The sequence below is a fragment of the Teleopsis dalmanni genome, chromosome 1 (assembly GCF_002237135.1).
Source record: "Teleopsis dalmanni isolate 2A chromosome 1, ASM223713v2, whole genome shotgun sequence".
Taxonomy (NCBI): domain Eukaryota; kingdom Metazoa; phylum Arthropoda; class Insecta; order Diptera; family Diopsidae; genus Teleopsis; species Teleopsis dalmanni.
In genome coordinates this window covers 191887338-191902210 of record NC_051846.1, presented here as the reverse complement: position 1 = coordinate 191902210, position 14873 = coordinate 191887338, and positions in this window count along the sequence as shown.

Here is a 14873-nt window from a genome sequence, read left to right as displayed (position 1 = left end):
AATAGGCGAGTGGCGTGTTAAAACATGACTAGTAGTGCCTTCAGCTTAGCTTGCAGATAATATACGTTATATTGGTAAAGGGTCTCTTATATATCAGACTTTGTTTAATTAATTGAATTGTTTACAGTTGCTTTGTTAACTGATCCATATATTTTTACATAAAACTTTTTTTATGTATATTATAAGTTAAAATGTTGGCTCTAGAATGTGTTGCTTTAAAAATGATTAAATGACCTAATCCCATAACAAGCTCCGAAGAAATTAATGAACCTAGTGCTGAGTTGTGTAAGTAATTAACGTGAATTACAAGCTATAAGAATACTTCGTTAAAGTTAAGTTATTGAAGGAGAAGAACGATTAAAAGAATTGTAAAAGTAATATTTTAATCAAGCACTTATTTAGTGTAGATAATATGATTAGGGATGTGAAACCTATAATTTTTATTTTAAATATTAGTTAAGCGAAATTTTTTAGTACCTTCATAATTAATATAGGTTAACATAGTATTTACAGATCAAGAAAAAATTGAAGAAACTTAATGAATATAAGCGTTTTAATAAGCGCTTATTATTTAGAAATTAATAGAATTAGAACCGAATAAGAGAAAAAATAATGAGGGAAATAAATAGTTATTTAATATTTAAAAAAAAAACAATTACAATAGAGTTCAGAAATGTATATACTAGTAATTGTAGTAATGGGTGTTTAGATGAATAAGAGATAAAGAGCACTTAAAAAGGAAAAATCAGAGATAATAAATATAGGGAGAATAGCAATTTTAATAAACGATTAAAATACTAATAAAAATAACGATAGAGGTAATGTTTCAGAAATAGCGCGATAAACCCACAAAATATTGTGGCTAGCAGATATGACGAGAGATTATTAGTGTACATATATAGTGGTCAGAGTAGGGATAGGTAGGAATAGGACATACCGTAGATTGTAGACATATAATGAATCTACAATGAATGTAATTAAATAAGGTGTGATTGGTTTTTATAATTTACTGTTCCCTTTTTTGAAAACCAAGTATATATCGATCGTATGACGTATGACGTCAATGGTGGCATGAACACTGGCTTTCAATACTTCAAGAGTTGCTGGTTTATTGGTATAAACCAATGGTGAGGCGTTAAATCGCACGAACGAGGGACACAGTTAACAGGACCACTTCTAAAAAAAAAATTGTTATCAAATTGATTTCGCAATAAGTCGATTGTTAAGCACGCTGTATGTTAAGTTGCGCCGTCTTGTTGAAACCAAATGCCAAATGCTGTCGTTGTGTAATTGATTCAAATTTTAAACGAAAATTCAGTTAGCATGGCTCGATAACGCTCGCCATTTACCGTAACGACAGCTTATTCCTCATATCGAAAGAAATAAGGACCAATGATGTCGCCAGCTTGTAATCCGCATCAAAGAATCAATTTTAATGGATGTAATGGTGATTCATTGATGGTTTTCAAACGAGAAGAATAAAATTAATGCATAAACGATCAATAAATGCACGAATTGCTTGTTCAGGAAGAATGGAAGAAGTGCTCTATAAACTTCGCGAACAGATTTAATATTTTCAAAAACAATTTTCATAATTTGGAAACTTTGTTCTAGCGTTAAAGGATTCATGATGAATTTCCAAGCCTTACTGAACACAGTAATCAACACAGTTTGACATTCTTAGATGTTAAACCGTAGTTATTGAAATCGATAGTTCTAATGTGGCTAAAAAATATGTGATGTAATTACCTTATTTAGGATATGATAGATACTCTTTTTAGTGCTTTGACTGGCACAGCCCCACAGCTATGCTATTTTGTATGGACAAAGCTGATCTTTTAATGCCAAATATAGTAATTTAATTTAAACTCAAAAACTCGTATTCGAAATTAAAAATTTAATCTTTTTTGACGCACTACCTTCCTACAACTTTTATAAAAAATATTTCAAAAATTTTACTTCAAAGCGCTATTGAAAAGACTAAAAATACTTTTCCTTTATTTTAATGCCCTTAAAGTGCAGTAAAAACACTACAAAAAATTTAGTTAAAATAATAGAGAATGTTTATGCGTAAAATATGTAAATTATATGCGTCTTAAGCGTGTTCTTCTCTGGACCACACGGTCCATTCTTATGTCTTACTGCCTTTGCATATAAATTATGAGGTCATATGCAAAATAATGGCACTTCATTGACGAATATTATGCGTAAATGCACACTACTCACTTCAACCTAACTGAGAGCCTAGAATCATTTCCCTTCTCTTCGCAGAAACAATATATGTAAAATAGTTGTTTGTGCAATAAAATATTTAGCATAGCATGCAAGCACTTCACAAATACTTCACTTATGTAAAAAATATATACTAAAAGGTAGAAAATAAATTTACTGTATATGTAGCTTATATGTACTCATATGTATAGAGGTTCAATCTAAGTTCCTTAAATGGATTGTTTGTGTGCTTTAAGCTAAAAAAATATATGGTATTTCGGTAATGTTTTTTATGCTGGCAGTGGACAATATATTCTGGCTCAGCTCATTTCTCATTTGTTATTTTTTATTCGAAATCATTTTTAGTTGTTATTTATTTTTCACATTCAATACATTAAAGGTTTTAAAAATTTTCACAGTCAAATGGTTCTTGCACAAATATCGATTACCATACGAACTGCAGATACAATTGATATGCTGGAGCCATGCGAAATCTCTGTCGGTGTTGAGCTGAAGTACAACATTCTGAGCTGCTACGAAAATACTACAAATGAAATAAAAAGGGGAAAAACAATATCTATTTTCTTAGTTTCATACTTGGACTAACGTTAAATTTATCAATGCTGTTGGTTATTCATCAACGAAATGTCTAAATTATTCAAATGGAAATGTTTTGTTTTCGAACGTTGTCAGTAGTCCAAATGAAGGATGCTTAAATTGTTAGTTTTGTTGGCATAAATGTGTGCATTAACATATGAGTAGAATAAGTGGGTGTTGTTGGCCATGGGGAAGTGCAGTTCAGGCGGTTGTATGCATGCATTTGCGTAACTTTTAAATCCAAAAAATTTTGTTCTGCAAACAAAGTATTTCACTTAAAAATTCAATTTCCCTCCTCAGGAAATTCACACAACTTATGCCAATAGCTCTGCGTCTCTGCTCATCAAGGACTACAGTCCTGCAAACGTTTGCAATATTTATATGTAGAAATTTTGACTGCCGCAAATAATCCTGGGTTTTTGCTTTATTTTCGGTGTTTTTAGTTAGGCATCAACGATTCCATGTACTTCACATTTCAAATATTCCAAAAATAAAATCAAAAATCTGTTTGGTCCGTAGTTGATGCTAAAGTAAATTTCAATTTTGATATGATTTTTCAATTTCATATGCATGTACGTGTGCGCGTTAACCAATTTATGACTAAACGTGATTTTGTTGCTATTTGGGAAGCTTCAGATTTTCTGTATATTTACATCTTTCTGGGGGTTTGGGTATTTGGTTTCTGAAATTCAGCAAGGCCTTCTTTCGGTTTGTGTTTGCTAGCATTTGTTCGATTTACTTACACCTGCTGGACAAATACCACACTCGGACGTAAATTTGGAATAGCATTAAATTTTGATGAAGCAGTAGCGGTTTATGGATATACAAGTATAGAATTTAGATATATGGAGTTAACAGAATAGCAGTTATAGTTTCCTTCGTATAATGTAAATATTGTCGATTTCTTAAAGATAATAAATATATTTTTAAAGTCCACTAATGGAACTAACTTGTGAAGTTTGCAAACGGTTAGAGCAGTTTCAGTTTATAAGAATAAATCATACGAAAGAATTACTGAAATTGTTAGTTGAAATGGATTATTTTATATAAAGTAGATATATTTCATCTGATTTTATTATATATCCCAACTGATTGTAATGACATTATGCATATTTCAACTGTTTTCAATTTAAGCGAAATAACTAATAGTTAGTTATAGTTATCAATAGTTATTTGAACCAATAGTTCTTTTGAACATATGTTAGCTTATAATAACGTAGTTACACAGTCAGAGTTCTGGATTTTGCAAAAATTGATATCTCTCTCAATCCTGCAACGGATGTTAGGAACTAACATCCTAGTTTTGATATTTCATATAAACTTCAGACAGTTCTGCTATAAAAACAAAATTGATAGACCCGTTGTTTTTTGCTTAAGTAAGGTTTCCCCAATTTTATCATTTTTCATTATTATGAATTATGAGAAATGATAAATCTTCATATAAACTGAGGCCGCTACTGTTTAAAGCAAGTTCCTTAACACTTTTGCAAATCAGCATCTTAGTAAGCAAATAGTCTCTTCTCGACTACTGACTAATTCGGTGATTTTGCATATGTGGAATCTTCTATCTCACACAAACTAAAAACCCATTTCATACCTCAACCTTGTAAAAGACAGTATTATTGCATTAAAAGAACGAAAAAGAACTGACGTTGGTAATGAACAGGAAATTCGTTTACATTTTCCATTTGTACGAATTAGTCGAGTTTTCTATTACTTTTCTTCATGTTTACCTTTTAAAACAATAATTTTTCTCTTTTTCTCATGGCGCATTAGTTAGACATGAAACTATGGCTATTACAACAAATGCGAATGTTAGTCCACATATTCCTAACATATACGTCAGGTTGCTTTGGACACGGTAAACTTACAAGTGTTTTCCACTTGACGAAACTTTACTTTGAAAATTTCATATGAAATCTGCACTTGCACAAGCATTGCCCCGTGTAAATTGAGAACAAAGAAAGAAATAGGAACCTATCATGCCTATCATGTAGGTGCTATGAACACATAATCATGTCCAGACTTTGGCATTCTAACAACAGCAACAACAACGCAAACTAAACAGTAGCAGCACCAACAGAAGGAATACCAAATACAGTAAATACTTTTGTTTGAAGTTGACTAAAGGAATAGCAATATTACAAAAAAAAAATATCTGAGTATATAGATAAAAAACTCAGAAAAATTGCACAAACTGCAGAAGCGAAATTAGATAGTGTAAATAAGTTGAATTTGTACTTTAGTTGCTTACTTGGTTTGCTCCTTTTTGTATGTCCTTTGCAATTCTGTCATTTCATTTGACACGTTGTGACACGACATCGTCTTTGGGCTGACAAACATTTAAGCTCAAATTAACAACAATTAGAAGCAGCAGTTTTCAGCTGCAGTAAACAGGCTCCACACTTGTACCAGCAGCAACATTTTGCACTTACCATAAATTCTGTACTTACATGCGGGTTAAGTAGAGATACATTTGCAGGTGTCGGATTGGCGCGCGAGAATTGGACAATTTTGTAGACGAAACAACAGTTTAGGTTGCGCCATAATCGTGGGCATTGGCGTTTAAATAAATTAAATCTATGTTACATCGTTATTGTGTGAACTATCAACAACCAAAGTAAATATTCCTTGTTCAGAAAGGAGATGGGTGAAAATATTGAATGAATTTAATGGTCAACTCTATAGCGGATATGTGTATAAAAAATTACCTCAACTAATTCATTAAAAAATCGTTAAGTTAATAGAGTTAGATTTGATTAATCAAATCCTTTTAACTGCAAGTAATGCAGAGCAGCAGGCAAATTGTCGAAGAAAACTAATTTTATTAAAATATGAAAGTGATTTTTTCAAAATTTAAATTTTTGAAGTTTAATAAAATATATTAACATCATGGTAATGCTCACAAAATTGACTTCATTAAATTCTTAAAGGTATGTCATTAGTTTTTTATTATGACTTCATATGCTGTGATTTACTATATATAACCTCGAATATATAAACTAGAATTTTAGGTAACTCTGCAATTATTGGTTTCCAAGTGATTTGGGTTATCTATTATATATAGATCAGCGACTTTACATATTTCCTATTGAAAATAATGTGAAGAGGTGAGGTTATGGAGACTCATACACAAAACAATTGTGAGAACTCGAGTGTGATTGAGTAGTGACCTAATCGATTTGAATTAACTAAGTAGATCCCCTCGTTTATCTATCTTCTTTGTAAATAATATAAGAGACGAGATGGTATAACCTTTGTTTGTAATTAAGTGCTCATCGGATTCTTCTGTAATAACCTGATTGGGTCATGTACTATGTGCACATGGTAGCATCATGTTGAGACTACTGACATTATATATTATAGTCATTTAATTAAATATAAGAGTTATTGGTCACAATCCTATAGTACTTTCCACTGATTGTATCGTTCCCATCGGAAGAATCTCTGCAAATATGTGAGATGATGGTTTAACCAGTTTATTTAGTAGAGCAATTTTTGTACTGAATATAAAACAGTTGAAAATTGTGAAAATAGTTGTTGCAAGCAATTGTTTTATTAACTAAAACTTAAGTCAAAAAGTATAATACCATTAATGTCATCAGTGTCGGAGAACCCAAACATATTTAAATGACATCACAGGTTGCAGTGATTTCTGCTTAGAGGAAGTATCCCACTTGATAATTCCTTCGCTAAGATAAGAAATCGTTTTACCTCAAATTGACCTATACTTTCAAGCTAGTGTTTTGTGAACTCTTTTCTTTTCTTTTCTTTATCAATTGCTGTAATCTAATAAAAGTAGCTACTTGTAGTGCATTTGATAGTGATAATATCGCACAGATTTTAAATAAAATCGTTGCAAAACTATATTTTCCCAGTAAATATATATAGAAAATTGTGTCGATCCCCCATTAGGCAAATAGATTTGACATGCTGTTGCTTCCGAAGTGAATAGTGGACAAACTGATGTGGTCATTCATGCCAATCGTTTTATAGAACAATTATTAGGTAATGTATGTTTTTGAAGAATATATTAACGCATAATATGCAGGAAACCTAATGCATGGCATACCTAATATATGTGGAGTAAATATTATCGACTAGCTAAGCAAGGCAATAATCAAAGTAAGCAATGTAATCTTCTGCAACTGCACCCAGGGATATAAAAAATTAAGGTTTAAGAAACAAAGAAGTGGTAGACTGTTTTGCAAAACAAGTTGCAAATATGAAGCATAATTTCTTCTTTCGAATTTATATTTTTTCTTCTTCAATATCTGCGTATGCTTACACTACATAGGTACATAGGTATGTCAAATATTGCTGAACAACTGAAAATGCAAGAACTGAATTTACAAAAACAAAGTAAATTAACACAAAAAACAAACAAACTAACCTAAAAAACAAACAGGATAATAAGCATAGCAAATAGCTTTCAATTTTTTGTCTGCTTCCTTGAAAGCTGGGCGTCTCCATCCCAGCGCCTCTCAATATATTCATGTATTCGCATTGCTTCTGCCACCCCATAATTCGGTTAGGTCGGTGCGATAAAGAATGAATACAAATGTTTGCATTTTTTATACGATCGAATACGAAAATAAAATGTAAAGGCACCTATGCGGAGGCTCTACAGTCACTATGAACGTAGTTCCAACATTAAATTACTTTAAACCGAAGCAGCTACGTATAAATGTTACCCATAACGTTATTATATTTACGTATCCAACTACTGTACCCAGTCACATATAATTTATTTTGGAATGTTGTTGGTGCAGTGTGGCAACACTTGGCACAAAGGTGTTACCAAACGGAAACAGTCATGTCCTGGCAAATTTCCCGTGCTGCTCGTTTTGCAATAAGAATTTCATTTATGACTTTTACAACAACATTCGTAATAACAACAACAACAACAGTAACAATTGTAGCAGGCGGTATCGTAGTGAAAAAATTTGACGTAAGTTTACCTTACGGTAACTTAAACGAGTATGTTGTGACGGTAGTCAGCAGCAACTAAATAACAACAACTACAATAATAATTTTACCGTTCACATGCATTGACGACAGTATTTTTTTTTTTTTGATTTTTCGTAGTAGTTGTTGTGCTGCAGCAGACCTTGGAATTCTTAGAATCCTATGAGTATTTAAAGTTACAAAATTAGATCTAGGAATACTTGAATTATGTAAATATATGAATAAGTCTTTTAATGGCTTATCCCATACAAAAAATTTAATATATGTATATGTCTATATAAGATATGTATGTACATTTATATGCGGTAGATCCCAAATACTGGAGATGCCTGGGCTGACACAAAAACACGACAAAAACCGATTTGCTTTGTTTTTGCTACAGAAACATATCTATTAAGATATTTTAGATATAATTTTAGTTTTTTGTGAATCTTTTTACCTACTTATAATACGAGAGTTGTGTAAATCTTATGACATCTGAATTACGTTAATATAAAACTCCAGAAGATTAACGGTAATATATCTATTAAATGAAACTTAACATATAGTAGATTAAATACAATCTGTTAAAACGAAGAAAATATTGTATGCTTAGTTCCACGTACATTTACTACAAAACGTTCTACGTGCCCGCCTGTTTTAATAAACAATACTCAATTACCACAAGCTGTAGAAACAAAATACTTGGGTATACATCTGGATAGTAGGTTAACCTGGAAATCAGCCTGGGGCTTTAATTAAGAAACTAATTTTGATTCCTCAGCCGAAATTCCAAATTGTCACTCGACAATAAACAGCTTTTATACAAATCTGTACTAAAACCTATATGGAGTTATGGGGCCCAATTATGGGGTACTGCTGCGGATTCAAACCTGGCAATTATCCAGCGTTTTCAATCTAAACCACTACGTATGATCACAAATGCACCTTGGTATATAACGAATGAACTGCTGCATAAACAATTACATGTTCGGACAATCAAGGAAGAAATAGCTAGTATTTTAAAGAATTACGCTCATCGCATATATATACACCCAAACCCGCTGGTTACACACCTGATGTCCCCTTCCAACACTTTTACAAGGCTGAGAAGGAAAACATCGAGAGACATTTTAGATATGTATATGTAGCTCACACACTTCTATTTTAAATATATATATATATGTCACTGGGCATAGTCCATACACGCCTTTCTTTAGATAGTAATAACTATTATTACTATTATTACTATTCATTCATTCTGATCTCCTAAGCATTTTTAACCTCGAATTAATAAATATGGTTATAATTTTGTTTGTCTATTGTAGGTCTTCGTTTATCCTACATTGGATGATATGTCCATTATTCCAAGAAAAAAATTTAAAGTGTATTTTCAATTATTGCTTCCATGTGATTTTTCGTGTAGCTCTCATCCAAATCTATATGACTGATGAAATTTTATTATTTGTTTTGTTCATTCAATATTTGTTTTTATAGTTGATATGTTCTACTGGCATTTCAATTTTATTGCACTTCGGCGTGCACACACTGCAGTAACAATGGCAGTAGCACCAACAATACTAGTCGCAACAATAAAAACAATTGAAACGTCAACTGCGAATTCATGGATTCAAATTTGAAGCATTTCGAATTGTGATGTGCAATATCCTTTTAAAATATTTACAAGGCACCAAAAATGTATAAGGCGACGTAAACGAAAATATTAAAGCCCAAAACTAGTAAGGCCTGTGGTGCAGAAGCTAAGTTGCATGCAAGCAGAACATAAGCTAGAATCATGGAGGTGGCAAGTGCAATGCCAAGAAATTCTCTTCACTATTGGCTTGAATAATGAATCACTTATTTGGTTTTTAATGCTGCCGCTAAAACTTGAGTGCTCCAGCACATGCAATACGGCGGTAATTTGTGGGTGGACAGGGATAGTGATGCCAAATGTCACAGATATAAAATTAGGTTGATAGTGACACAATAAAAGTTTTTAATGCTTATCACGTTGTTTGGAAAGGTCATAGACAATATGACAAAATGAAATGAGCCATAAGTACTTGGCAATTAAGTTGATATATGTGTGTAATTAAATTTAAAGAAAAATGCACTTTTAATATTATATATTCGTTTAGTTTGTCAAAAAATATTGAATGTTAACACCAAATTTGGACATGTTTCTTGAGTGCACTGAAGTGATAGTATATGAGCTATAATTGCTAATAAACCCTTAAATTGTATTTGGTATATGTACGGTAAAGTGGCTTAGTTCCTATTTGTTAAAAAAAAAAAATTAAAAGAAAATAAATACGAAAAAACCATAGACTAAAAAAAATTCGACAAGTTCACCGCATGCTTAAGAGATTCCTCACGATTTTTGCTATGTGATTTTTACGCGAGACTAAATTTTTACACTGATCGTGTCGCGGGCATAGCCGTTCATAGTGGCAGTTGCAGATCAGTTGCGATGTGCAGTTGCGCACTGTTCTAAGCACTGCGAATGTCATTCGCTGCACTCGTTTTGTATGCATTCCACAAATGCAGCATCGCCCAAAATGCAACCGAAAGAAGACAATAAACGCAATTTTATGGTTCCCTTCTCGAATTTTTGGTCAAAATGCTCAGTACTGCATGTGAATAGTCCAGGCTTTTGCAATAGAGATGCACACTGCTTAGTTGACTGCTTAGTGCTAAGAATCGTGCCTTACATTTGCTGTGAGTTACAAGACTTAAGGGCACGCACGATTTCTTTATGTACTGTGCGTTCCTTACTCTTAACTGAACTGTTGTTTGCTCTTGGCTGACATGGCAGCGCCATAAAAAAGGTCATTGTAGTATATGGGTTGGTCAGCATATGAGAATACTTGAAAGTCAACTTACTGCAGTTGGTATAAATTGTGAAGGAGGTGTGTGCGTTACTTGGTTCACTTCATCGAATTAAAAGGCATTTAGAAATTCTAAAAATGAATAGTTTCCAAAATTATCAGAGTCTATTATATGATATAATTTTTTTGTGGCATATAACTTCACTAAAGTTTGCCTCACAGATATATTAAAATAACTAAAATAATGGCAATAGTGCTTAAAACACAACATAACAGCTTTAGTCGAAATGATATAATATTTTACTTTATTGAAAATTTATATTGTTGGAGTTTTACTCTTTTGCTATAAGTGGATTTATAAATTTTTGGTGGTATATAAATTAAATACAAAGTGGGATTATGCAGTTTTGAGAAAAGCACAATATCACTAAAAAATATAACTTAAAATACCTGCGAGATATTCCTTTTATTAAGCATATACGGATTTTATGATTTAATATGCATTAGAAAATCCATAATGTTGACAGCACATCTTTCTAAATCTTATCTGATAATGCGGAATACATATAAGAATATACGATATGGAGCAAAAATACAAGTTTAAACCAACTCCTAAATGAAGTATTTATAGCCGAACGAACACTCAACAGCTTACAGTCACTTTCATTAAGTTATTAATCACCAATAAAGTCTATAATCATGTCAAGACACTGCACTTCTAATAACACTTTTCAATTAGTATCAAAATTAATTTAGTTCCTGTAAAACATCTAGTATTATGGAATTACCGAAAATTGTTTCTTATTATTCATTTTCAGCAGAAACATATTTTTATGGGTTTGAATAAAGAATAAACATATTTTTTATTATATAGATGCCCCGTCCGTATGCTTCGTCCGAAGAAGTAGAGGATTTTTAAATATATTTTATCAAAAATATACTTAAGCTACTAGTACATCTTATGCTCTAATTAAGACTTACACCTAGAATACATATTTTAGACTTTATTTGTATCTTGCAACCAATTTTTTCTGATAAGTCAGTTAGGCGTACAATATAACATTAATTACTCAGATCAGAAAAACACCAGAACTGATTAATTAGCTAAAAATTCCAGAATAAAATACAAAAGGAAAGTAATAGCGTTACATTCATATACAAAAAGTTTGATTATTGCACTAACCAAAAATGTGTGATGTGACGTCATACGATGGTGCTCATTTTTCAAATAACATATAGAGTGATCGAAGATTTAGGACATTGCTTGGGTATGCATCTTATCTCAAGATAGTACAGAAGGCTATATTTGAGGACGATTTTTAATCGCAATTTAGTACTATTTTATTTTTGGCATAATTTCTTTTTCTTTGAAATAGTATATATATATTAATATATTAATAAATCGCATAAAATTTTGTTATATTTATTTTAAATAGCAAATTTGTCTTGTTTATTACACAACTTGATTTACTTACAAACATAATATTCTCATATGTATATGCTATTCAATTATAAATGAAGTTTTTCAGCATAGTATATACATACAGAGATCAAAAATAGTATATCGCATATATAAGGTATATCGTAACCTCCTTAAATATAACCCCAAACTTCACAACAAACCAAACAAACTTGTTCTATGCCCGTTTGAATTTTTAAGTTAGTCTTTCTAACTGCAGGTCTATTGCTATTGTCCGTCTGTCATTCTGTACTTCTGTCATTCACTAGGTATATTGTATGCATTTCAATTTTCGGTTGATATTCATTTTGCATTTTGGCCATGTATTTTATACTTTTTTCCTAATTTTATTTTATATTTATTATGTGCCTTTCCAGTGTTGCTCCTTGGAGTATTCGTGTAATCCTGTCAGTGTTTTTATTTTTATTTTATTTTAGTTTTTTTTGTTTTTTTTTATTTGCTAAGTTTCGGCAAACGTTTGCCTGCCTCGCTTCCTGTGTTCGCATTTTATTTTTCGCTTATCATTTATTTAGTCCTCAATTTTTCTACTTTGGAGCAAAACACTACACTTCACGCCACTAACATTGCAGTATGGCAACTTGAAGATATTGTAGCTGTGCACTTGCTGCAATACCAATCCTGCTGCAACTGATGTTGGTGGTACCATTGGCATCGTTGGTGTTGTTGTTTTTGTTGTTTATGTTAGTATTCTCACACGAATTTATCCTTCAAATGTCCTTGCGTGCGTTGGACACTGTGCATTTACGAGAATGTTTAATGTTCTACCATTGACTGAGTTCGTTGCATCTTTGACTGCCGACATGTGCCTTCACAGAATTATCCTGCTGTTGCTGCCAATGCTGCCATTGCTGCTATTGCTGCCATTGCTGCTATTGCTGCCATTGCTGCTATTGCTGCTTTTGTTACTGTTATTGCAATTGCTGCAGCAGTTGCTGCTGCTGGTTAGGATATATTGTAAGAAAGGGAGCAGCTTCATTTGGGTATGCCCAACATGCATTTGTACACAGTTTAAGCATCAATTTTTATTACTTCGCTCTTGTTGGCGTTGGTACTGTTGGTCTTAATGTCTTTGCTGTTGCTGCTGGTGTTGTTGTTATTGTACTGGTATTGTTGTAGTAGTGTTACTAGTAGTTATTGTTGTTGTTATTGTTGCTTCATTGCCGCAGTGCACTTGCAACTTAAATTTTCTAATCCTGTGCTGACATTTCTCCGTGCAACTACAAATATTGCCTTTTGTCGTTGCCATTTGCTATCGCAATTGTTATTGCTGCAACTCTCCTACTGTTTGTTGTTGTTGCTTACATGCTTACCAGAGGTTTATGTTGTTGTTGTTGTTGTTGTTTTTGTTGTATACTAAGTCCAGCCGCCGCACGAAAAGGTCGTTTTAAGGACTCGACTCATCTCTCTTAAGATAGATGGTGTGCCATTCGGAATTGATGACCTTATGCGGGTCGGTTGCATGGCATTTTTTTATGTTCTTAGTTTTCATGTTGTTGCATTTCTCTTCATCCTTTTTTCTGTGTGTTAATTTTAATTTATTTTTGTCCTTTTTACTCGGCCGTTTACATTTTAAAATGGCGTTTTGTATTGCTTCGCATGTGGGAGTTTGGGATTTCGTTTGCTGTGCTGGCATTTTGTTAGCATTTTTTGTTCAAAATTACATTTTTGCTGTTGGAATATTTGTTTAGGGAAGTGTCGCACTATGTCCTAGTGCAAAATGGTACTGCAGTTTGCTCCATTAGCACTAAAATTAGTTTCGTTCTTTCTTTTGGGAATGCAGTGCACATAATGAAAATATACGTAAAAAAAATTTAGCTTTATTGAGCTGCCATTCAAAATTGACAATTGGTAATATACGAGCATTTGTTGTGGGTGGATTAGTTACAGTCGACAAAAATGTAGTGGTCACATGCATTTTTTATTTATTAAAGGAAGTTTTATGCACTGAGATGCAGAATACTAAATTATTTGAAAAAGAAACTTTATAAATAAAATGAAGATTATTTTTTCTAAAAATAAAATTAAAAAATTTTACTCAGAATGGTTACAGGCTCTTCAGGGAGGTATGCAGATCTGAGATCAATTATTACTTAGCCTGATAAAATGATAAACAATAATCCAGTCAAGGCGTAGAAAGGGGTTTTGAAGAAACCTCACACTTAATAGAGAGTAAAAGTGCTCAAGTGCACTGACTCAACTAGCTTCAACATAATAATAAAACTGATGAATTCAACGTATAGAAATGAAAACTACTATGTAAGCCTTTATAAAAAAACAAAAAAAAATATGCCGGAACTCTTCACAAGCGTAAATATAACAACAGTAAATTTATAGTATGCATTTTGAGACCCTACGCTTCACAAGGACCCGTGGGTTATAGTAAGTAAGTAAGTATATTATGCTTTTTTTTCAATGGCTAGAAAACCACTTTTTCACTAGCCTGGTATATTTAACAAAAGTACACAACGGATGTTCTGCTATTAGGCAAATAAAATGCAGAAGACATTAATTCTGCATTGGCTTTAATGCTTACAAAACTATTTCTTTATTGGATTGGCGTGGATATCCTATGATATGTGGAGGGTTTCTGCAGAGTCTCACCCATTTCACTGACTAATTTGAGTATTCCTCATAATCTTCGTGATTATTCAATGATTGATCTAAGATCTGCGTACCGCCCCGTGCGGTTAGTGATTATTCTGAGATTATGTATTTTTTATGTATTTTTTGATCGGATCTATTCTAAAGTCTCTTAGCATGTCATTCGTGCGGATGTACCATGGCACTTTGAAGAGCCTTCGGAGAGCCTG